The sequence below is a fragment of the Macrobrachium nipponense genome, chromosome 45 (genome assembly GCF_015104395.2).
Source record: "Macrobrachium nipponense isolate FS-2020 chromosome 45, ASM1510439v2, whole genome shotgun sequence".
NCBI classification, from domain to species: Eukaryota; Metazoa; Arthropoda; class Malacostraca; order Decapoda; family Palaemonidae; genus Macrobrachium; species Macrobrachium nipponense.
Genome location: NC_061105.1, coordinates 51,542,628 through 51,568,995, shown reverse-complemented (window position 1 = coordinate 51,568,995; position 26,368 = coordinate 51,542,628). Strand labels below are relative to the sequence as shown.

General features: G+C 46.5%; 1 protein-coding gene across 2 annotated transcripts in view; it reads right to left on the bottom strand.

Annotated features, from left to right (window-relative positions):
* Positions 1-26,368, bottom strand: part of LOC135214512 (zinc finger protein 501-like) — a 79,200-nt gene that overhangs the window by 50,087 nt on the left and 2,745 nt on the right. For both annotated transcript variants that reach the window (XM_064248886.1, XM_064248887.1), the window contains exon 2: positions 12,847-12,961. The gene's annotated coding sequence lies outside the window, so the exon portion shown is untranslated. The remainder of the gene's footprint in view (positions 1-12,846; positions 12,962-26,368) is intronic.

Here is a 26,368-nt window from a genome sequence, read left to right as displayed (position 1 = left end):
TTCTCGCAAGGGCGTGTGCAGAGTACGAGACAGGAACCCTCACTGAGAATCAAATGCCACCCAGAGACCTTAGGTCTCTGTGATGGCAAGACAGAGAGGTTCCTCTTGAGTAATTAACCCTCGACTGAGGAGAAACAATACTAAGATGAACAATCTCTCCATGAGAGAGCAGAACCCTGCCCCTCACTCAACTCCAGGGGCTGAGTTGTTTGCTAGAACATTTCATCCTGAAATGTGTTTGGCTGATAGAGCTATCAATAGCACTACAGTTACACTCGAGCACCTGGATTTTAACCGTAACAGGAGGGAAATTAAACCTTGTTTGGTGATATATACCACTATGAAATGCTGCCTTGAGCTTCAGGATATTGATGAGCAGGTACTCATTGTCTTGGTCACACACCTGAAGACAACAGTCCTACAGTTATATGCCTATTACTCAATTAGTGCATCTGATAGCAGACACATATCGGGAGAATACACAAGTTTATTAAAAGGCTCCTGTTGATTGGTCACCAGCCTAATTTCTTCTTCCTCATTCGAGAGAGGAAAAGGATTAATGACTGAAAGCAGACCTCCTTCATTCTCTAATGAAGAGAGCAAAGGCTAAGCTGTCCAGAAGGGAGGCTTCTATGGCGACAACAGAACTCTGAAGATGACAAGCTCTTAGCCGAATTGACTGTTTCCAAAATGAGAACACAGGAGAGGCGGAAGTTCTATGGAAGATGGACGAGACCCAGAATAAAGTAGGTACTTCTCCTGAAGGATATTTACTACTGGGTCTTGGCTATCTTGTTATCAAGTCCAGAGACTCAAGACAAATCTTCTTTCAAGTACTGGCAATAGGAGAATACCTGTATGAGCATTCTTTCCATGGCCTTCCTTCTGCCTTCCTCTTTGGAAAGAAGGATGATAGAGAACCATGTAAGTGCATTCTCTCAGAAAAGAGAAAGAAGAAAGCTGGCTATTTCACGATCGTCCTTCACAGCCTGATACTTTTCGGCATTGCCCGGAGGACAAGGCAGATACTGGCACGTTCCTTGACTACCATGGTATCTGCCACTCTCTAAGAGAGGCAGAACCAAATAAAAGTATCTTCCTAACGGTTGAGATGACTTCAAAACTTACAAAACTGGAGATCTGAGTTAGGACAATGTCCCTCTTTCAGTACCAGAATTGCCCACACATTGCTGACTGGTGCTGGGTAGAGATGAAACCTCATAGGGGACTGCCTGGAGGGAAACCATAGTGGTGTTTTCAGGCTTGCCATCTCTTGTTGCGAGAGGGAATACCCTTCATGACAACAAGAAACGGCATGAGACCCGAGATCAGTAAAGAAGAATCAATTCCTTCAAGGCAGCAGAGGGGAAGAGAGTTTGATTAGGCGTTTTGAAACTTGAAATGAACTCCTTGTCTGGAGAACAGGTATTCATCTAGTCAAGAATGCCCTCACCAGTAAGGAATATGGTGCCTTTACAAAAACCCTTGTCTCTCCTGGAAAAGCAAGGGCTCGAGCAATGAAGATTATTCACAGGAGAAGCCAAGGTCCTATTCCCGAGATCAATGTGCTGACGAATCGGTGCAAAGATCTCTACCGAATGAAAATTGAGGGTATTCGTATCCAAAGTAAAACACTTGAATTTTCCTGAGGTGCAAAACTCCCAATTACCTCTCCTTGAAGGGAGATTCGACAGGACCCAATGATACTTTCCTCGACTATTCGAATGTTTGATGAGACAATCTGAGCACTGATCTCGAGCTACTATCCCTTGTGTACAAATTCCAAAAGAGCCAAACTCATCAGAATTATCTCTCTTCGCCTTGCACCTCTCAGAGCAAGTGAGGGGGTCAAGAGAACAGGTAAGGAGAAAGGCCTTTCCTACCTGTCCTACTAGAAGATCCAGCAGGAGGAGTAGATCATGGGCGATCATCAACTTGTGATGAATGCAGCATGGGGAAGGAGGGTGCTTATGTCATGGCGAAGCACCAACCTGAGGAAAGCAGATAGTTCTCCCGGACAGAGCCGAGTGCTCGATTTGGCTGAGCCAAGTAAGCTGAGCAGGTCCCAAAATGCGACTATGAGTAGTACTTGTTGGCTAAGAACTATAGCTTTCCTCCTCTATGCGCAGGTCTCATTCGAGAAGAAAGCTCAAAGAGGGATTGTGTGCATCCCTATATGCTAGGACCCTAAGGTCCAATGCACAAGGATGGAACCTGATCAAGTACTTGAAAAAGTGCTGGGAGGCAGTGTCAAAACACCAAAGTCTCTCGGCACTTCTCTCACCGTGTTCCTAAACCGGACTGCAGAGCTCCTCCGTACTGGCTGAGAAACACAAAAGATTCTGTAAAATCCCGGGCAGTCAGTATAACAGCAGCCAAGCACTCGGCGAGTTCTCAAAGTTCCAAGGAATTCAAGTGCTCGCAAAGACTCCTGAACCTCATAAAAATGATCATCAAGAGTGGTATCTAATCAACTTCCAAGTGCTCGCAATTCCTAGGAATCCGAGCACTCAGAAAGCACCAAGAATTCTAAGGAATTCAAGTGGTTAGAGAAACTCCTTAATCTCATGGGAACAATCATTGGAGTGTCTTCTCTCACCTGATAGCTCGCAATTCCAAAGAATCCAGAAATTCCAAGAAATTCAAGCGTTGGGCAAGACTCTCGAATCTCTTCAGAACAATCATCGGGAGTGGTCTTCTCTTCTTCTGAGGGTTCCGAAAGTGATAGAAATTCTGATGAATTCAAGATCTCGGCATGACTCCCGAATATAGTAATAATATTCGTAGGGAGTGGCCTCTCTTCCTCTCATTCTAAGTGCTCGTGATTCCAAAGAATCGGAGCACTCAACGAGTACTCGAATTTTAAGGAATTCAGTTTTTGGCGAGACTCCAATTTTGTAAGAACGATCATCAGGAGTGGTCCTCTCTCAACTTATAAAGAAATTGAGGAGGAACAGGTACAGGTACAGAACCAGTCTTTGAAACAGACTTTTAAGGGGGCCGGCCGGCTAATGCCGTTTTTTAACGACAGGACTTTGACATTCATACCATTTAATAAGGTGACTTGGGACATCTCCAAACCGCATATGATTTTCACCTCTGACCTTCGGTTTTGTGACGCCCGGCAGGGCGATTTATCCCGAAATAACCATTTTTCAAATTCTATCTCCTCCCTTTGATATTTAATATTAAGACCTGGGATTACTACCTGATGTCGACCTCCAATCAAATGGAGAGTTTTTTTTTTTTAAAGTCATTTTTTGCTAGATATGAATTTTTCAATATGGTAAAAAAATAAACCCTATAAATCACGAGAAAAAATTTATACAAAAAGACAAAACAAAAATTGGAAAAAAGGGCTCTATTTGATTGTTCTATAATGTCTTTCTGAGTTATATACCAAATTCCAATGTTATAGCTTCAAAACTAAGTGAGGAGATAGATTTTGAAGGTCAATAAGTATAGTTTTGAGATACGGGCGTTCAAAGTTTTCCTTCGTATTTCTATAAAGACAATGTTAATAAATAATGATTATTATGAATGTATATTTCTTTTTTGTGTATTAATAAACCAAAACTATTTTATTTATCATAATTTAATCATAAATGATGATCCCTTTGCTCATATATCGTAGCCTGGGGCACTGCTTGAGGCAAGATGGGGCACTCCTTCCTACGTAACCCCCTCTCTCCCCTTCACTAACTCGGCTTATTACAGCAAATTTTCTTCTGTATGTTAGCGAGATGTTTTCCTTGTATTTTCCTCTTTGGCATGATGACATTCTTGCCAAAACAAAGATAAACAAACGTAAATCATAAATGAAGTTCTCTTTGCTCAAAGATCGTAGCCTTGGGCACAGTGTGACGTGTGCTGTCAGGCAAGAAGGGGGCGTTACTAGACAACCCTCCCCTCTCTCTTCACTAACTACGCGTATATTATGATATTCTGTAATAATACTTGAGCGATTTTTCTTCGTCTGTATGTTAGCGGGATGTTTTCCTTGTCTTTTCCTCATTGGCATGATGAACTTCTTGCCGAAACATACATAAATATACGTAAAAGCAAGCGAATGTCACAAGGTGAAACTCGAACGTGTAATCTACTTGACGTCTATGGTCCAACTGATTCATGATTGAACCAGATACTCGCTTCAGACGCATCTGCGAGCCAAGGAATCTCTACAGATGCCATTTCTCCCAATTTCTTTGCCAATAATTATCAAAATTTACGATAACAGAAGAAATATTGCATTTTCTGGTACGGATGAATGTTTTAGGCTTATTGAGTTATGTTTACTAATTACCCTGTAACTACGAAAGTAAGAGGAATTTTGATGAAATATTTCGTATATGTATTCTCAATTGCCATATGAAGCTCCATGAATTTTTTCATGACTGTATTTTTCGCCCTATACCACCATATATAGGGGTTCCGGCCGGCCCCCTTAAGAACTGGATTAAGAGAGCGACTTTGATAGATTGTGCACTTGAGGCTCCCAAAGGCAGGAAGAGCCAACAAGAGAACCAATGCCTCCTCAGAGAGAGGCACTACCTTAGACATTCCATAAAATTTTCAAAGGGAACCTCCTCCTTCCTGCTTCTCCAGGTGTGTTTGAATCCTCTGAATCAAGACACCAGGTGGGAACCTTCCAAGCACTGGTGAGCACTCATCGAGTGCTAGCAGTAGTGCTGGGAGGAAGGGACAAAATACGTGAATGTCTTGCCCTTTCTTTCGCCCTGTGCCTGAACTGGGACGGTAAGAACCCTCTCCATCAGCAGCTTGGGATGCCCATGATTTGATAGAACCATGAGCACTCAGAGCAACTCACTAACGAGTGCCCTACAAAGCACCTATCTAGAGGCAGGACCCCTAGGCTGGTGACCAGAATACAAATTGAACCTTGTGCTCCTTCAGCTCCCAAAACACAAAACTCAGGTGCATGCGAATCGGTTCCCAAGCCCGAAGGTTGGGAAGAGTCAACAAGAGATCCGGCTACCTCCTTGGGAAGTGGCAGCCCCTTAGAAATCCTGCAGGAGGATTTCTTAGGGGGAGAGAAACTGCCATCCTTTTCTCTGGCTGAAGGAAGCTTATCAAGTTTCCCGGGATCTTCTCAAGCCTCAGTAAAAGAAGGGAAGGGCAGTGGAGAATGACGTTTCATCCACAGGGCTACTTCTACGGAATGATGATTAGGAATCATTAACAGCAGTGGCGGGAGTAATAGGGCAGCTGGGGCCAGAGGCACAGTAGAAGCTGCCCAGTGTCTGGTCATCAGGACAAATGTAACAAAGGTTAGGATAACCAACACAATGAGAAATCCAACCATCTACTGCTGTGTCTAACAACTGCTCACTGTCCACCTGAAGAAAAACGTAAAGATCATTAATAAAATGAGACTCCTCTCGTTCCGAAGGGCACTGCCCTCCGACTAGAGGAGAACCCTGAGAAGAAGTCACCCAATTGCAACACAATACCCAATCCTCCTCACCCGACAATTGAGTGAAGAGGGCGAAGGAGATATATCTCAAGAAGGAGAAAACACCATAAGGAAAGAATTACCAGGAGAGAAAAATCACAATTTTCAAAAGTAAATTGTATTTTTCCTAACTATACAAACCTGAGGTCCTTTACATAAGGAATTACTTTCAGCAACAGCTGGACCGGTCGTAAGATTTAATGACAAGGTAGTTCAGTAACTGGTTGTCCGATGGTCGGGAGTCCCGCCCGACTGAATGTAAACATTCCTCTTTGCTTGAGGCCCAGAACGGAGTGAGGGGTGGCATGAGGTGGCCCTATATGTAAAGGACCTCAGGTTTGTATAGTTAGGAAAAATAAAATTTATTTTCAAAAATTGTGATGTTCTGACACGTATACAAACCATCGGTCCTTTACATAAGGAAGACTCACTTATTGGTGGGAGGAATCTGAGTCTTGTAAACAGACTGGTGTTCGCCCAACCTGGGTTCCTTCCCTGGTCATAAGAGTAAAGGGGGGAACCTAGCCTCTGTCCAACTGATCGGAGTGAGAACTGCAGGATCAGCGGCCAGACCTCTGGACCAATTCATAAGAGGGAGGCATACATACCTCTTATGAATAGCAAGCAAGAACTTGAGTCAAAAGTAAGAAGCCAAATATAAAGCATTGGGTTTGTTTCTTACTTCTGTCCACTTCCCCCCCTTGCTAGGAAAGGGACAGATAAACACTTCTATCCCTAATTAAAGAGATAGAATGGAGCTCAGTTACGTAGCTTACCTGCACTGTCGTCCTGTCCAGCATGTGACAACCGCTACCCTCTGCCTGCAGGAAGAGGGAAGAAAAGAGAAGGAAGAGGAGCCAATCACTCTCTCATTCAATCTCCATTCATGCGATATCATGAGGACGAGATGCAACCTTGTCCTGTTAAAGGAGCTGGGTAAGCTACACAACTTGAGCAACCACCACGGGTCCCAAGGAGGAAGCGTCCAAGGACCTATGGGCAATATCCCGAAGGTAGAAGGAGGTGAAGGTGGTCTGGTTGGACCACACCCCTGCCTTCAGCACCTGTGCAACTGACAAGTTCTTGCGGAATGCAAGTTTTGGACAAATACCTCTAACTTCGTGGGCTCTCAGACGAAAGGTACTGGTGTCAGCATTCCTCTTGGAGTCATACGCTTTCCTGATCACCTCATGAAGCCAGAAAGAAACAGTGTTCTTGGACATTTCTTTCTTGGTCACCCCGGTGCTAACGAAGAGCCTGAGGTGTCGAGTTTTCTTCAGATAGCGCCGTAGCACTCTAACAGGACAAAGTAGCATCTCTTCCATATTGTTGTCAGTAAAGACCTCTAGGGAGGGGATTGTGAAGGACTCGAACTTGGCATCAGGGACTGAAAGTTTCAGAGTTTTCGCTATGAAATCCGGGACGAAATCGAGCATAACTGATCCCCATCCCGTTTAGTGTTTGACATCGAAGGAAAGACCATTAAGTTCTCTTACTCTCTTCGCCGATGCCAGGGCCAGCAGAAAGATGGTCTTGAGTGTCAGATCTCTGTCTGACGACTCCCAAAGAGGTTTGTCACACCCAGGGGGCCTGAGTTCCCTGGTTGGGCAAGACCTCTCGAGGCTCCTCAACAGGAGAGCTATTTCCACGGAGGAAGAAATATCAACTCCTCGCAGCTTAAGGACTAGGGCCAGGGCGGCACTGTATCCTTTGACTGCTGAAACAGAGAGGAGTTTCTCTTGGCAAAGGAAGATAAGGAAATCCGCTACCTGCTGAAGAGTAGCTCTGAGCAGAGAGAGACCCCATCTACGACACCAACCACAGAAGACGGACCACTTTCCCTGGTATACTGCTGCAGAGGACTGTCTGAGGTATCCAGCCATCTCTGTTGCTGCTCGGTGAGATAAGCCTCTCACTCACAAGAGATGGTGGATAACCACCAGCCGTGAAGACACAGGGAATGTACTGCCTGGTGGCACTGTTCTGCATGCGGTTGACACAGCAAGTTGTGCCATGGGGGAATCTCTCGCAGTGCCTCAGAGAGAAGAGCAAGCAGGTCCAGATACTGGTGATCGGTACTCTGCTGATCACCTTGCGAATCAGGCAGAACGGGGGAAAGGCATAGATTGCGAGGTTGTCCCATGGGTGTTGGAATGCGTCCTCTGCAGCTGCCCATAGGTCCGGCAAAACTGAGAAGAAAACCTGAAGTTTTCTGTTGTGGCCCCCCACAGGTCGAAGAGCCTTTCCACCGCATCTGGGTGAAGAGACCATTCGATCCAAATCACCTGATTCTGGAGGCTGAGCTTGTCTGCCACTACATTCCTCTTGCCTGGAATGTATCTGGCTGACAGCTCTACTGAGTGAGCTACGACCACTCATGCACCTGCATTGTCAACTGGTGTAACGGGAGGGACACTAGGACCCCCTGTTTGTTGACGTATGCCACTACCATGGTGTTATCACTCATCAACACCAATGAGTGTCTCATTAGTCGTTCCTGGAATTCTTGGAGAGCGAGAAACACTGCCTTGAGTTCCAGGACATTGATGTGAAGGCGCTTGTCGTGTCGGTTCCACACTCCTGCAACCAGCAACTCTTCCAGGTGTGTTCCCCAACCCTCGGTCGATGTGTCTGAAAACAGAAGCACCTCTGGAGGGGGAGTGCAAAGCGGCACTCCTATTGAGAGGTTCCTGTCGTCTAGCCAACAGCCTAAATCCTCCCTTACTTCCTGCGTGAGAGGAACCAGGAAGGTTGGCGGATCCCGCGCCTGTGACCAGCACTCCTTTAGTCTCCATTATAAAGACCAGAGGTGAAGACGCCCGTGCGGGACTAACTTCTCTAGTGACGGCAGGTGACCAATCATGACTTGCCACTGCTGAGCTGACTGTTCCTGTTGTGACAGAAACCGAGAAGCTGATTCCCTGAACCTGCTGATCCGTGAGTCTGCGGGAAAGACTTGTGCTGCTACCGTATCAATCAGCATGCCCAGGTACTTTATCCTCTGCTTGGGCTCGAGATCTGACTTCTCGACATTCACCACGATCCCCAGATCGCGGTAGAAGTTGAGGAGGCGATCTCTGTCCTGTAGCAACTGCGAGCGAGAGCTCGCCAGGACCAACCAATCGTCGAGATACCTCATCAGACATATCCCAACCGAATGGCCCCAAGCCGACACAGAGAGAACACTCGCGTGAACACTTGTGGGGCGGTTGATAGACTGAAACAAAGTGCCCTGAATTGGTTCACCGTCCCGTCGAGGATAAAGCGAAGGTACTTCCTGGAGGACTGACGGATGGGCATTTGAAAATATGCATCCTTCAGGTCCACTGAAAGCAGGAAATCGTTCTCCCTGATGAAATCGAGCACTGAGCATGCCGTTTCCATTGTGAACTGAGTCTGGCGAACGAAACGGTTCAAGGGAGAGAGATCTATCACTGGTCTCCAGCCCCCGTAGACTTCTCCACCGGGAAAAATCGGCTGTAGAACCCCAGTGACTGATCTTGCACAATTTCCAAAGCTCCTTTGCTCAGTATGGTCTGCACTTCTTGTGTCAGTGCTACGTCCCTGGCAGAACCGGGAATGTACGTCTGAAGATGGACCAGGTGTGAAGTGAGGGGTGGTTTCGACTCGAAGGGAAGTAGATATCCCTCCCGAAGGATATCCACTACCAAAGTCTTGGCTCCGTAGTGCTGCCAAGTTGCCCAATGGCTCGCCAGGCAACCCCCTACTTCCAGCAGCAGGTGAGGGGAACACCGTCCCTAGCGTTTCCCTCTCTTCCCCTTTCGCTTAGCCCCTTTCTCACGAGAGAAGAAGGCTTGAGAGGAGGGCTGATGCTCACCTCTCAAAGCGAAAGAGGAAGGCTGGGTCTTTCCTCGCGCTACCCCTGATGGTGCTGACATCTTGGGAGCAGAGGAAGCGCTAGCTAAGCTCCGAGGCTTAGCCACAATTGAGTGTGACTGCCCAGAAGTCTTCACCACTCACTGGTGTACTAAGCAATCGCTGTCTTCAGCTCTACACTTTTCCACCACAGCGTCCACCATCTCTCTACAGAAGAGAGAGGAGGAACCCAGCAACAGTCTGTTCCGCAGACCCAACGTTACCTCATGACCTGCCACCCTGGTTACACGAGTCAGGACTGCGTCTCTTCTCCTGAAAACCAAGTTGGCCGGCTGGTGGGCGAGGTAGGAAATGGCCCTACCTCCAGACTGGCAGAGTCTCCCAAACACCGAGTCTTCCCTAGGAACTACAGTCATACCCCTACATACAAAAGTCCCTATGTACAAAAAATCCAGGTTACGAATGCAAAGACAAAGATCTTTTTGCTTCTCTGTACAAAAATAATTCAGGTTACACGAGTCAGGACTGCGTCTCTTCAGGTTGAGAAAGGGTGTACTGTAAAGTCCGAGATTTGCCCGGGCCGCCAAGAACAATTTTAAAACTCACGTGTCGCCAACTAAGTAGACTCGCCACCATCCTTCCGCTCTCCCATTGGTTCCTGATGCTAGTTACCACCATAAGATCCTGCTCTCCTATTGGTCAGCATCTATCCCAGCCTCCATCTATGTAAGGGAGTTCCTTGACCATTTCATTTTGGCAGCGTTATTGTACACACGTGGATTTGTTCGTTCACGTAGATTTCGTTTGTTAACATAAATTCGTGTTAGTGATTTCACTTTTGTTGTACTGTAAGTTACTTAATCGTGTTGTGTGTGAAAGAAGAGGATGCTTTCCATGGAGACAAAGATGGAGATAATCAAGAAGTGTTAATGTTTTCTGCCATTTGTTAATGGGTTTAGTAAAGTTTAGTGTTAATGTTTTCTGCCATATTTTAATGTTTCGTAAAGTTAAGTGTTCATGTTTTCTGCTGTTTGTCCTCCTCCTCTGTCGCCACTTTCAGACATCGCCTCACTCAAAAGGTAAGTTTCCACATTTTACTACATACTACGTACATGTACGTACAGTATTTCTTGTACCCTGTACACTAATACATTTTATTTACACATTTTATTTACAGGTACAGTAATAATTAGGTTAGGTATTGAATGGTCTAAATTGTTGTATTTCATTGTTTATTGGTCAATTTAGCATTATTATAAAATTTACTGTGGTGTTTTTGTAGGGCTTGGAACAAATTATGCAATTTACATGTAAAACATAGCTCTGGATACGGAAAAATCAGGTTACGAAGGCCGCTTCGGAACGGATTAATTTCATAACCTGAGACACTACTGTATAGCTCCCGATGAGGCTATACAGATTCAGCCAGGAGACAGCCTGGAAAGCGGCCATGGCAGTGGATTCTAGGGCCGATGCCTCTTGCTGCAAGAACCTCTGACAGCAGGTGTTGGAGAGGCACTCCCAGAGTTAGGCGAGCTAACTCCGGATCAACAGGTCTGTCGAAGGCATGTATAAACACCGCTGACGAGGCAGAGGAGGGGGAAGCAGTTTGTCCGACCTGCTGGCCCTGAGTGAAGTCTCTAGTCTGGAAACAAGGGTGTTCACTTGGTCCAGCACTCTGTTAGCCAAGGTAGACCAGGGTAGCCCCACCGCCACTCTGGGTTCCTTCTTGGGTCCCCAGAACAACTCTAACCTCAATGGACAGTCATTGGGAGCAACCACCGATCTTTCCTCGAGGTCGTTGTGCTGACGGATCAGCGCAATGACCTCTGCAAAGGACCTCTGTATCTCAGGGGTAACTATGTCCTGAGCCGACTGACCGTCAGATCCATCCAGGCCGAACACCTCCCGAGACACTCTTCCTTCAGGAGGAAGAACCTCAATAGACCGCTCATGGTCTCCTCTTGAGTGTATGATCTGTCCAGTCCCAAGACCAAAGCAGGCTCATAAGCTCTCGTGGCTGGACCGTTAAGGAGCGCACTCCTCAGAGTCACTCCTGCTCGCCTCGCTCCTCCCAAAGTAGCCTGAGGAGGTTTAAGGGACAGGTGAGGAAGACCTGACACTCCTACCCTGCCTACCAGCAGAACTGGTAGGCTGGGAGGACTGCAGGCGATCGCCAACCTGCGTGGAGATCGAGCTGCAGGTCTGGACCAGCGATCTCCCCGTGGAGAAGCACTGGACCGAGGACGGTAGCGTCGGTCTCTTGTGTCAGGGGAGCTACTACCAGCCGTGCAGACCGTCCGATCACACCAATGGGATCGACGGTCATGTAACCGGTAGCATCCACCAATGCGGTGAGAGCGAGCACTGTCCTCACGACACGCCACAGTCCCAGAAGCAGCCGAAGCTGTTCCTGGTGACCGGGGGGACCTCTTCCCAGCCTCGACACGTGAACGGTCTGGGGGGACCGTCACGTCAACCCGGGGTACCAGGCCATGGCTGCGCGAGTGATCCCCAGTCTGGCGAAAGTCACCTGAGCAACTCTTACCATCCTTCCGCTTTGTGCCTGGGTCCTGACGGTGAGTGTACTCAGCTGTCTGAACCTTGGCTGCACAGTCACCAGCAGATGACCGTTACCTTGTGACCTCGTGAGACAGCCGAGACGGTTCCCGGTCCAGAGGTGGAACCTCTGGAGCCGGGAGCGGAGGTACCAGCGGTGGCTGGTACTTCCACGGTCCCCATCTTTCTCTTCCCTGAGGAAGGAGAGATGGGCCCTGTTCCTGGAGGAACAGGAGGGCCAGCGGAAGGCCCACCTGTCTCACCAGAGCGAGACAGACCCTTAGAAGTCTCTGTGCGACTTCTTGGGGGGGGGGGAAGGCCACCTTCTTCTTTCTTGGCTCGGGGTCCTTGGAATTCGAAGGGGAAGAGGCGGCAGAAGACGATGGAAGGCTCCCTAGGGAGGCCAAGGGAGGGCCGTATCTCCCTAAACCCTCAAGCCTCACAACACCTCAAGACATGTCAGGTTAAGAAGCGGGGGCACTCTCCTAGGGGAACTTCTCCTCCCACCCAAAGTGAATAGGACCGCCTGCAGAAAGTGAGTGATTACTGACAGACTGGTGGAGTGCATACTGATGGGTGGGTGGGGCTCCCATCACTACTGTCGGATCTACAAGTGATATCCTTATGTAAAGAGCGAAGGTTTGTATTCAAGTAGGAACGATTCAACGACCCTTACAAAACAGCCTATTACTTACTTTAATTATTTCCGACATTACACCTTACAAATCCGCCTCGTACACCAACAAAACCGAAGGGGAATAAGATCTTCTGTTGTTAACTCTGGGACTGCCCGTAGTCCCATTAAAAGACGAAGGTTCATATCCATTTGGGATCAAATGATGTTTTTATCAATTCTGATGTCAAGAGAGCTAAGCCTAAACAGTTAGAAAGTTCCTAACCTCAAGAGTTACACTTTAAGCCATACAAGAACAACTGTACTCATAAATGTACAAATACGTAATCTTTTAAATACTTACAGAAAAATCAAATGGACACCAGTCCTAAATGGTTCCCAACATGACCAAGAAATACCCTTCCTTTTTTATGATTACTTCAACTTAAGAATTCTGCATTTGGTGCATCACAAGTTATCTGCAAGATAAAAAAACTGATCATTATAAATATATACAGGAAGTTTATCAGGCTTACATTAGTATATAGGAATCAAAGTTTTCTTCAGTAACAAACAATATACAATGTCCTGGAAACTAAAGCAGGCAGCGTTACACATTTTTCCCAAGAAATCATGATTTCTGCCCATAGCTCTTGTAATGTTTGAGTCTTGACTCTGGCAAATATTGTTCAGGCTAGGTTAAGTTTACGAAGGACTAGGCTAGTTTTGGAATCAAAACACTACTATCAGTTATGCTAGCCTTAGACCTAGTTAGCCTAAAATTCTCTCAATTCAAGGTCAATTTAACATAGGATTATAAACTTGTAAGTCTATAAAATACTGCTATAAACCATATTTGTATTTACTGATATGACATGCATTAATCATATATGTTCAAGAATCCTTGTTTATGTACACTACAAAACTTCCTTTCCTTCTCTTGAGACTCCTTGCTGCTTCTCCAGTAGATTAAGTTCTATATCATTTATTCCGTGTTGGTGTCTTGGCAATAATTTGCTCCGCGATAGTACTGACGAGTTCAAAGATAAAAGGGCACTTTGTTTAGTTCCTTGCCCCGTGTTTGGCTGTTATTAGGGAAACTGTCATGCTATCTTTGTTTTAGCGACCAAACCATGTCTCTGTCGATAAAGTAATTCATCCTGTACAAACAATTGGTCTTCAGAAGATAATGCTTTCGAAGCTTCTGAAGTTTGTTCTTATGAGCGATTTTGTCGTTAATGCTTCACTCGCACTCATGCTTGCATACGTACATACTGAATAAAAAGTATGCATACCTAAGTGTAATTTTTGTCAGAAGAATAATGCTTCAGTTTCGACGTTACCATTAGTCTTAGCAATTTTCAATGTCATGCCAATGTTTTCAATGATTCAACTTCAATGATGAAATGTGTTCAATAGTCTTGACTCTTCATAAAGAGTACTTGTATAAACTGGCAGATCATACTTTTGCATTTTTGTACATGACTTCTGACAGATATATACTTAGCTATAGTCTCCGACGTCCCGACAATTGTTTCAAATCTCGCGCACACGCGACAGGTTAGGTCAGGTGGTCTACCTTACCCGCCGCTGGGGTGGCGGATGTACGAAACAAACTCCCGTTTTTGCTTGTCAGATTTTTCTCTGTCGCGGAACGATAACAACTGTTGTCGGTTCCTCTCGATAGTTTTTTCGATTCTCGCTTGCCTGGAGTTAATTTGGACTTCTTTTGGTGACGTATTCGCTCTGTTTGGCTTGGCATACGCTGATTGGGACCGTTTTTGATTTTGATTTTGGATTTTCTTTTAACGATGTCTGACCTAGATTCAGTAGTTAAAACTTCGGTTTTGTTTGGGTTTGCGTGAATGAGGATGTAGGTGAGGTTGCCGAAAGCTTCGGTAGACCCACTCACACGGTTTTTTGCATGAAATGCAGGGGGAATGAATGTTCTTTTGCTAAAACCCTTGTAGTGAATGTAGGGATTGAATTGAAGAAGAATATAAGGCTCTCTCTTCTTATGTTAGGAGTTTTGGAACGTGATAGAGTGCGTAAGGCTTCCTTCTAGAAGTTTAAGTAGATCTAGAATGAGTGAGTTTGGATGTGTATCCTAATACTAACGTAGAATTAGAACCTTTCTTCCCAAGTTGCAGCCCTGCTCCCCGCACCGAAGCCGAAGATTCGCCTTCGGAGGCGGCAGCTCTTAGAGCCACGATTCTTTCTATGGATCAAGATTCGTCAGTTGGAAGGTAAGAAGGAGAGTGTTAGTGATCAGTGCAGTGTCCCCAGTGTTGTGGAGGGTGGGGCGTCTGACCGGCTCCTTAGTGCCTCTAGGCCTAAGACCTCTTCCAGCTCCCAGCTTCCAGTGAAGTAGGAAAGTCGAAAGCCGCAAGAGGGCTGGGAGAACCCCCCGACCCCCCCGGTCAGGCGTCCCCTCGGCAGATCCTGAAGTACGCTCCCAGACTGCCTCCGATCGCTACAAGAAGAGCTCCTACGCCAATGCTTCTCCTCTTCGTCTTCTCCCTCTCCGAGAGAGTTGGAACTCCCCGGATGCGTCGCGCCCACCCGTTTGAAGAGGGCTTGGAAGGCTCCCTGCAGTCCTTTGGCCTTCTAGTCCGGAGGTTTTCCCGGAAGAATCGTCGGTGGAGGCGAAGAACCCAAGAAATCCTGTGATCGTTCTTCTTCTCCGCTCTCCGCGCTCAGGGACGCCTGCTTCCGAGGAAGAACAACAAGATTCTCCTACGAGAGTACTCGCGGGACTTCAAGCTCAGATCACGGCGCTAGCAGACTCTCTAGCAGTTAGATCACCGTAGGAAGAAGGACGTTTCTCTTCGATCAAAGAGATCTAGGCGCCGCTCTTCAGAGGATCGTTTCTCCTCTTTTTAGGCGTTCTCCTTCATATGGGAGGTTTTCGTATGAAGGTAGGGGCTCGCGTGAGCGTCCTCGCTCGCCTGGCTCTCTTTCGACTTCAAGGCGCCAACATCGGTAGGACGCTCTATGGAGAAAGAAGTTTTTTCTCCAGATTGGATTCCCGCTTCCGGTAAGCGCCCCTGCACCTGCTCCATCACGCTATTTCTTCAACTCCCTCGCGTGGAGACTTCTCCTCAGCAGCCTCAAGATCCTAGAAGGGGCGCCCTTATACAAGTAGGCGGGTTCTTCCAGATGTCACTCTCCTCGAGTGTCGGATCGTGACTTCTCTCCTGACAGGCATCAAGAGTCTGGTAGGAGTCGTGTGCATGATAGACGGCTGCTGTTAGCCGCTCCCCGCAAAAGTAGGCCGCCAAGAGCCCTACTCACATCGATCTCCTAGTAGGCGCTCGTCTCTTTTAAGGCGTCTACTCCTGATTATTCTTTCCTCGGGCAGACAACAAGCAGTCTTTCAAGCGCCTTCTCCGTGTAGGCGCTCTCCCGAATTCCGCTAGACGCACTACTCCTGACCGTTGTCTCTTGGTAGCACCAGGGAATCTCGGAAGCGCCCTTCTCCAGGTAGGCGCTCATTAGCTTTGAAGCGCCCTTTCTCCTGAATGTTACCCTCTTGTTAGACGTCAAGAGTCTCGCAAGCAGCTTCTCCTAGTAGGCGCATTTCGCCTTCCAGTCGAACTTCCGTTGATCGTACGCACTGGACAGGTAGGAGAGCCGCAAAGCGCGCTCTGCTCTCGATAGCGCTCTTCTCCTGGCAGCCGCTCGCCTCAGGGATAGGCGCAAAGAGTCTAGTACGCTCGCCTCCTCGTAAGCGCCCTGTGATGTTTCCGAGGATTCTCGGAAGTAGGAGCCCTACCTCTCCTTTGGCTGAGATTCCGTCTACCTCGAAGAGGAAGTCTCATTGTAGACAACCCAGATCTTCTCATCGTCTCCAGTGGATGTGAACTCTTCTAAGAGAGGGCGTTCTCCACCTCTCGCTCAACTTCCTACTAGGATCCCTTCGTCACCTAAGGATCTTCCGCGCTGCCTCGACAAGACGTCTAGAGGTTCGGATGAGGAACCGAACACTTCTGCTGCTGTGTCTTCTTACAAGAAGCTTACGAGCTACTTTTGCAAGTTTTTTGGGGATTCCCTTACTCCTACGGCTCCTCCTTCTCCTCACTCACTTTTTTTCAACGGCGAAGACAGCGAAGAGTCTTCTTGTGTGAGGATGAAGCCACTCTTTCAATGAAGAAGGCACTGAGGAGTTTTGGTTCCTGGATGGCTTCCAAAAGAAGAAACGGGGAAAACGATGTTCGCTTTTTCCTCCTTCGAAGTTATCAGACGCGCTGGTTTCTGGTACGAAACAGGAGAGTCCTTAGGATGGGTCTATACCGTCTTTCGGCTGATTCGATTTTTCGGGCGCTGGTAGATTCGACAAGGAGAACTGCCCTAACTCTGCTAAGACGACTTGGGCAAATGAATGAATTGGATCACATGCTAAAAGGCATGTTTAGAGTGCTAGAAGTATTAACTTCTTTGATTGGTCGTTGGGGGTCCTGAGCCAAGAAAATTGAAGTGCCAGCCAGTCATTTTCGCCAGAAGATCTCATGTGTGTTTTGTCTTGTATGGACAAGTCGGTAAGAGACGGAGCGAGTGAAATCGCTCCCCTGTATGGCGCCGGATCGTGAAGAAGAGGTCTGTTTATTGTTCCTTCTTAACGAGTCTGTCTCCCATGCCCAGAGGTCTTCTTTGCTGTTTGCTCCTCTGTCTGCTCAGTTGTTCCCTAAACATCGAGTGCAGGACATTTCGAGTCAACTTTCGGGCTAAAGCCACCCAGGACCTTTTGGCACAGTCGGCAAGAAAACCTGCCCTTTTATCCTCCCTACCAAGGCTAAGAGGAAAAGGCAAGTGTTCGAGAACCCTTTCGGGGGCGGGGGGTCTTCATCAAGAACCTCTACGTTTAGAGGTCGTAGACCTTCACAAGAAGGGGGTAAGACTTTCGCCAAGTCTGTTAAAGCCCCAAATAACTTGCAAGTCCTTCAAACAAACGGTGGCGACCAGACTCTTAGAGTTTGCAGAAGTCTGGGCCCCAAAAAGGGGCGGATCCTTGGACCCTTTCTATTTTGAGAGAGGTTACCTCATCCCTTTTCGTCGAAAAGACTCCCTTGACGACCATCCAAGGGAACTGAACGGCCAGGTACAGAGACCCCATCATGAATCAAGCTCTCCATCTAGCAGTAGATAGATGCTGGAGAAGGGGGATATCGAACTAGTGCAGACCATCATTCATCGGGCTTCTACAACCGCCTTTTCCTAGTTCCGAAGTCCTCAGGGGGATGGAGACCGGTGTTTGGACGTAAGCGCCCTGAACTTCTTTCGTTAGAAAAGAAGAAGTTTCACGATGGAAAACGCCTTCATCAGTGCTGGCAGCACTTCGTCCAGGGGACTTGGATGGTTTCCTTGGATTTACAGGACGCTTACTTCCACGTACCGATCCATCCTTCCTGAGGAAGTTTCTCAGAATTCATGATGGGGGGGAAAATTTTTCAGTTCAGGGCTCTGTGTTTGGCCTCTCGACGGCCCCTCAAGTGTTCACGGGGATTTTGAGAATGTGGCTCAATGGCTTCATTTGAAAGGGGTGAGGATATCCATGTACCTCGACGATTGGCTAATAAAAAGGGCCCAATTCAGAAGATCGTTGTTTGAAGGACTTACAAGTAACTTTAGAATTGACGAAGGGCGTTGGGACTTCTCGTCAATTTCAAGAAGTCGTCACTAATTCCCGAGCAAGAGTGTGTGTATCTCGGGATACAGATGAACTCTCTGAGTTTTCGGGCTTTTCCCTCTCAGGAAAGGATAGCCCGAGATTTCGAGAGAGTAACAACCTTTCTTAGGGAAAAAGAATATGCACAGTGAGGGAGTGGATGAGTCTTGCTGGGGACGCTCTCCTCGCTGGAGTAATTCGTTTCCCTAGAAGGTTGCACCTGAGACCGCTCCAATTCTTTCTTCATCGGAATTGGAGTCGTCGTTATCAGGATTTGGACGTTCTCCCTTCCCTGTCCGTTATCCCAGGACGTCAAGAAACATCTCTTATGGTGGGACAGATCCCAACCTCTTTGCAAAGGACTGTCTCTTCAAATCCCAGACCCCCAAACCTGGTTGTTCTCCGACGCGTCGGACACGGGGTGGGGGGCAACTCTGGGAACCAGCGAAGTGTCAGGTACCTGGGTGGGTGGGGGACCAGGTAGCCTGGCACATCCCAACGGAAAGGAGTTGATGGCTGTGTGGTTGGCTCTGAAGCTTACGAGCCCAAAGTCAGAAGATCGGTAGTGCAGGTCAACGCGGACAAACACTACAAGCTCTGGCATATATCAGAAACAGGGGGGGACGCATTCCTTCTCCCTGTACGAGACAGCAAGAGACCTTCTTCTGTGGGCAGAAGAAAGAGAATCAAAGCTTCTCACCAGGTTCGCAGGGAGAAAGGAATGTAAGAGCAGATCTCCTCAGCAGGAAAGATCAGGTCCTTCCCACAGAGTGGACCCTCATCTGGATGTATGCCCCAGAGCCTGTGGAAGGTTATGGGGGCAGGCCACACATAGACCTCTTTGCCACGTCAAAGAACAAGAGGCTGGATCCTTACTGCTCTCCGATATCGGATCCAGAGGCATTAGCAATAGATGCTCTTCTTCTAGACTGGAACGGACTCGACGTCTACGCGTTTCCCCCCTTCAAAGATCCTGGGCTAACATCAAGAAGTTCGTAGAGTCCGATTCACGAGAATGACCCTTAATCGCTCCCTTTGGCCGGCCCAAGAATGGTTCACAAGAGGTACTGGAATTGGTGGGGACCTTCCAAGATCGCTCCGCTAAGGAGCGATCTACTCAGACAACCCCACTTCGACAGGTACCACAAAAATCTGCCTCGCTCTCAGGTCTGACTGGCTTCAGACTGTCCCAAAGTTTGGTCAGAGCGAAAGGCTTTTCAGCAACAGCTGCTAAAGCAATCGTCAAGAGCGAGGAGACCTTCCACCTTGCGTGTATACCAGTCAAAGTGGGAATGTCTTCAGACGTTGATGCAAGAGGAAGAACATTTCCTCTTCCAGTACCTCTGGGACCCAAATTGCGGATTTCCTTATTTTCCTCAAGAAGAATGTCATGGTTGTGTCAACTATTAAGGGATACCGGGCGTATGTGGGCGGGCGTATTTTAATTTCGGCATAGAGGCTTAAATATATCCAAATGATAAGGACCTGCATGATCTTATTAGATCATTTGAAACCATTAAGCGTCCTCATGTAGTACCGAAACTGGAATCTAGACGTAGTTCTACAATTCTTGGATCGTCTAGATTCGAACCTCCTGGCTTAGCCTCTTTTAAGGATCTGACGACGAAGGCTATCTTCCTTTTGGCCCTAGCTACAAGCTAAGAGAGTGAGTGACTCCAAGCTATCGAGGCAATGTAGGGTTTAAGGAAGATTCTATGGTGTGTTCGTTTCTTCCAAATTTCCTTGCAAAGAATGAAAACCCATCACGGCCTTGGCCCCAGGAGCTTTGAAGTTCGTAGTTTATCTTTTCTAGTAGGGGAAGAGCCTGAAAGAAACTCTTTGCCCTATGAGAATTATGAAGTATTTCCTTAAGAGAAGGAACAACTTAAGGCTAATCAAGATGTGCTTTGGTGCTCTGTAAAGGACCCCACTCGGCCATGTCGAAGAATGCTCTTTCCTTTTTTCTGAGAAGCCTTATTACAGAGGCACATGTTGCCTGTAAGGAAGAACATTTTAGACTACTGAAAGTGAAAGCTCACGAGGTGAGAGCCATCGCAACTTCGCTTGCATTCAGAAAAAATATGTCTGTGCGGAACTTGATGGAGGCGACTTTTTGGAGATGCCAATCGGTTTTCGCAAACCACTACCTACGTGATGTAAAAATCACATATGATAAATGCTTCGCCTTGGGTCCTTTCGTATCGGCAGATTCGGTGCTGGGGCAGGGAGCTGAAACTTATCCTGTGTAAATTTTTTATATGTTACCCTATATTTTATATTGGTGTTTTTTGGTTGTCTGAAAGAGGTTACAGGAGGCACCTCTTTTTGTCGTAATATTAACCCTTTGTATTTTGGTTAGGTGGTCTGGTGGGTTTTGGCTCCTTGCAGAGGTAGTGGTAAGGATCTGTTAGGTAAGCGGACAAGGTCCCTCTAACAGGATCCGACTTGGATTCTACCACAATAGGGGATCACATATCCCAGTGGTAGATCCGAGAGTCTTTCAGGATCAGGTCACGTCCTAGCTGTAGCTCTCCAGGCAATGCAGACTCAGAGACAGTATCTATGAAGTCTTCATCCTGAAAAGGTGAGCAACCAAGGTTTTTATATCCTACAACACATTAGTTGTTTCCCGTCTTACCTGTATTATTTAGCTGTCTCTTACCCTCCACAGGGTGCCAATCAGCTAAGTATATATCTGTCAGGGAAGTTCATGTACAAAATGATATTGTTAAACTACAATAAAGTTTTGTACTACTTACCTGGCAGATATATACGATTAATGGCCCACCCAGCCCTCCCCTCAGGAGACAGGTGGAAGAGAAAAATCTGACAAAGCAACGGGAGTGGTTCGTACATCGCCACCCAGCGGCGGGTAAGGTAGACCACCTGACCTACCTGTCGCGTGTGCCGTGAGATTTGAAATTCTGTCGGGAACGTCGGAGACTATAGCTAAGTATATATCTGCCAGGTAAGTATGTACAAAACTTTATTGTAGTTTAACAATATCATTTTGATAAATTACTCCTACAGTCCTGATACAGGCAGCCCGCGGTAACCGTCGCCATCAGTTAGCAGTATTTCGGTTTTATGGCGCTTGTTAAATATATTCATAAATGAGTTTTACATTCCATAGGGTTTAGGCTAGGTGTCAAGACTGTCTCATAAAGTACATACATAACAAATATGCATCTTTTCCTCTGCTCTTTGGAAAACTTATGCTTTACTTCACTGTATCTCATATTACTATGTATATAGTATTATAAAATACAAACAAAACTATCTATGTTTTGGTTGGGAAAAATCATTTGAAGGCAGAGGCAGGGTTATTTTGCCCTCCTAAACGTGATTCAGAGCGATTTTCCTGCTTATATTTAGCGTAAATAGGTTATTTTTTGTTATACGAAGTGCTTTTAAATTGAAATATGACTTAAATATGAATGTCTTGCTGTGAACTTTATTGCTATGTTTTTCATTAATAGACGGTGTCAGAAGCATGTTATATTGTTTAAAAAAAAAAACTGATTACATTCATTATTTTCAACCTATTTTATAATAATATGACGTTATTTCATAGCCAGTATTTTTTTTGAATATTTTTTTTTCTCTACTATTATTTGCAGTAGAGTTGCATCCATGTTGCTATTGCACGATAATTTAAAGTCATTAGCAGTGTGAGCATTTAGTTTTCTCAGCTTCAGCTACAACTGCAGCTTAAATTTTGTAGTAAACATACTATAGTATTTCCTTTCCAAAATTTTCTCCATACCAAATAAAGGTACATAATGCAAAAATATTTAAGTCTTGAACTTAATTAGTAACGTCATTTGTGAAATAATCAATGATTAGGAAAATGAAATTCTGCATTTTCTTTGCAAATGAAATTCCACATTTTCATTAGAGTTATTACATATTTGGGCAAACTATCTGGCCGTGATACTGTCCAAGCTCTAAGGGATCGTCAATGAGTCTAGGCCACCATAAAGTGGATCGTGGCGCCCCTAAACTTTTGAATTTCAGTTAGAGGCGAATTTCCCTTAGTGTCCGGCCCCTAGGAACTGAACTCCTGCTGTTAATTGGGGGCTGCCTGTATTTTGTACCGGTAGAGTAATTAATCTCCAAAATATCTTTTGATGTAGTGTTCCCCCATATTCGTGGGAGATGGGTACCAGACATCCCCGCCCCACTGGGCCCCTGCAAATAGTTAGAACCCGCTAATAGTTGAAACGCTTATAAAAATGCTTAAAACTCACTACAGGCAGTCCCCGGGTTACGACGGGGGTTCCGTTCTTGAGACGCGTCGTAAGCCGAAAATCGTCGTAAGCCGGAACCTCGTCAAAAATCCTAAGAAAACCTTATTTTTAACGCTTTGGGTGCATTCAAAACTATGTAAACTGCATTCTTATCACATTTTTCATCAAAAAAACCCTTTAAATATTGATTATTTTGCATTTTTGGTGTCATATTTCATCTGCCAGATCAGAGTTTGTAGGTGTCGTAACTCTGGAGCATGTGTCGTAACCCTGGAACATACGTCGTAACCCTGGAAATATTTTCTGATGAATATAATTGAAAAGCGTCATAACCTCGGAACGTCGTAAGCCGAGACCATCATAATCCGGGGACTGCCTGTATTTTGTTGGTCAAAACTCAAGAAAACCCACTAAAAATTTTTATACCTGGTTTTTTTTAACAGTTTTACCACAAAAATGATATTGTTATAATACAATAAAGTTTGTTCATACTTACCTGGCAGATATATATATAGTAGCTGTATTCTCCGAAGTCCGACAGAATTTCAAAACTTACGACACACGCAGTGGTCGGCCAGGTGGTTAGTACCCATTCCCGCCGCTGGGAGGCGGGTATCAGGAACCATTCCCATTTTCAATTCAGATTTTCTAGTACCACTGTCCCCTGAGGGGAGGTGAGTGGGTACTTGATTATATATATCTGCCAGGTAAGTATGAACAAAAAGAACAAACTTTATTGTAGTATTACAATATCATTTTGTTCATGAAACTTACCTGTCAGATATATATATAGCTGAATCCCACCTTTGGAGGTGGGAAGGGACAGAATAGAATGATTTAGGAAACAAAATTGCATGCAGATGAGTTGACAATCTTGGTTCCATACCTGTTAGCATAGCTGACTTCGTGATTACTGTCACCCAAGTCGGCTTTTGCTTTACTAGAGTCACCAGCAAGGTAGTGACCTATATAGCTGGTGAGTTCTAGATGATCTGTCAACGGGAGCGTGACCACAATGTGACTAGACCATATTGACCATACCATGAGGGCTAAGAAGTAATATATATCACCACCTGACCAACCTAGCCAAAGTTAAGGATGCTTAACTAAGGCTTAAGAATTGAGAAGTCCGCCACTGGCGGCCGACCCAACAACTATAATTAACAGCTTCTTCCAACCATTTTCTAATAGGATAGGATGGAGTGGTACTTCTTGCCCCCAAGATTGTGTCTGCGGACACGTATGGCCCTAGCGAGCAGCAGATCTCACATGTCGTCTTCACATCCCGCAGGTATTGTGAAGCGAACACAGAGTTGCTTCGCTGAAATGTGGCACTCAGGATGTTACTGAGTGCCATGCTCTTTAGAAATGCCTCCAAGGCCGCGCCCTCACCTCGTGAGCATTTACTTTAAAAGTTTCAAATCCTTGTCCAAACATGATGAATGAGCCTCTTTGAAAAAGCTCTTTAAAAAGAACGCCAGAAATTCTTTGACATGGGCAAGTCTGGCCTTTTTACGGAACACCGCAGATTGTACGAAGGACCTCGACTTTCCTTAGTTTTACCTAGATAAAACTTGAGAGCCCTGACAGGGCACAGGACTCTCTCTGGCTCTTGCCCAATAATCTGTGCCATCCCCTTGATCTCCCAGCTTCTGGGCCAAGGGTTAGACGGGTTTCCATTCTTAGTCAAGAATGAAGGGCTTAGAGAACACACCGCATTATGTCCTCTAAAGCCAATATGTCCGCTGATGGCTTAAACCTCACTAACCCTCTTTGCCGTAGCTATAGGGGTTAGAAATAATAATAAGCCTTTCTGGTCACTTGCTTTAAGTTCGCAGAAAGGAGAGGTTCGAAAGGCTTCGACATCAGGAACTTCAAGACTACGTCTAAGTCCCATGTCGGAAGCTTTAAACTATACAGTTTCGAGATTTCAACAGACCTCAAAGATCGTGATGGGCTTTTCCGTTCGACAGATCCAAATCTCTGAGTCTAAAGGTCGTCAACAACATACTTCTGTATCCTTTAATAGACGGGACTGCCAGCTTATCCACATTCCTCAGACGGATAGGGAAGACGGCAATCTAATTCACAGAGGCCGAGGTGGAGGAAAAGCCATTCTTCCTGCACCATCTGCAAAAACGGCCCACTCCGGTTGGTACACTGCAAGATAGGAAGGTCTTCTTTGCCTTGGCAATAGCACTTGCCACTAGTCTTGAAAAGCCTCTCGCTCCGATCAACTTTCTGAGGCTCCTCTCGTAAAAGGGGGTTTTCTACTTGAAGTAGGGTCCAAAGACGAAAGTCGGAAATGTTTAATAGCCAACTCCAAAACTTTGCGAAGTTCCGGTAAAGGAATGTCCTGCGGAGCGTTCTGAAGAGTGTCCGATAAAGGAGCTTCCTGAGGAGCGTACTGAAGAGCGTCCACAAAAGCGTGCAGAAAAGCGTCATGCTGGGCGTCCTGATGGGCATCCACAAATGTGACGAGCGTCCAGAAAGCGTCATGCCGGGCGTCCAGAAAAGCGTCATGCTGAGCGTCCAGAAAAGCTTCATGCTGGGCGTCCTGCCGAGCGTCACGCTGAGCGTCCAGACGAGCGTCCAGCAAAGCGTCACGCCTGGTGTCTTGACGAGCGTCCAGAGAAGCGTCACGCTGAGCGTCCAGCCAAGCATCATGCCTGGCGTCCTGATGAGCTTGCAGAGAAGCGTCACGCTGAGCATCCATAAAAGCGTCACGCCTGGCATCCAGCCGAGCGTCAAGAAAAACGTCACGCTTGGCGTCCAGCTTAGCTGCCGAACCAGTGTCATATCTGGCAGCCGACAGAGCGTCCCTTAGGGACGAGTGAGGGGCGTCTTGGCGAGCTGCTTGATTATGCAAAGCAGCTTGCCGGGCGTCAAGCTTAGCAGCTTGAACAACATCCTGTTTCGCAGTAGAGCGAACGTCACGTAACGTATACGGAGCGCCATGAGAATTATATATATAGCTGACTTCGTGATTACTGTCACCCAAGTCTGCTTCTGCTTTACTAGAGTCACCAGCAAGGTAGTGACCTGTGTTGCTGGTGAGTTCTAGATGATCTGTCAACGGGGGCATGACCACAATGTGACTAGACCATTTGACCATACTATGAGGGCAACAAAGCAAAAAACCGTCACCCAAGTCTGCTTCTACTTTACTAGAGTCACCAGCAAGGTAGTGACCTGTGTTACTGGTGAGTTCTAGATGATCTGTCAACGGGTGCATGACCACAATGTGACTAGACCATTTGACCATAGTATGAGGCGTTCTGGCGAGCCGCTCGCCGTTCATGAAGCGCATGAGCGTTATAAGAAGACGTACGGCGATCGTCGTCAAGACGAGCCTTATGGACATTCTTCATCTGTGAATCCAGTCTCTCGAAGGCCAACATGGAGCGATCAGCGTCATGCTCGCTCCCTCTGACGCCAGAAATGATCTTATTACTTCTCCTAAGAGTTTGAATAGGGGAAAGAGACTAAACATCCATCCCCGTTCAATCCCATAGGATGGTGTATATTGCTACCGCTCCTGGATCGAGAATAAGGGAGCAGTCTAGAGGAAGCCTCTTCGTCTTCAACATTGCGAAGAGATATGTCACAGGATGCCATTAAAGTCTCCACAAACCCCGATACTTCTAAGCAAAGATTCTACTCGGACGTCAGTATTCGGTGCAGCCGATCAAGACGATATGCACGGACGTTCTGCCAACGTGCAACGAACCTCTTGAGGATTGTTACGTTCCGTGCTTGTTCTCACAACAGGCGCTCTCTCGTTAACTTGAACAGGGACCGAGAGAGTGTTTCTCGATACTTCTTGAGATATGCGAGAGCTGTGGAATTGTCAGAGTTGATCTGGACCACTGAGTAAACAACTCGTTTTTAGAAGAACTGGAGAGCCAACCGAATTGCTTCCAATTTTATGAGAATATGAGCCAGGACATCTGTACCCCTCTCCAGATGCC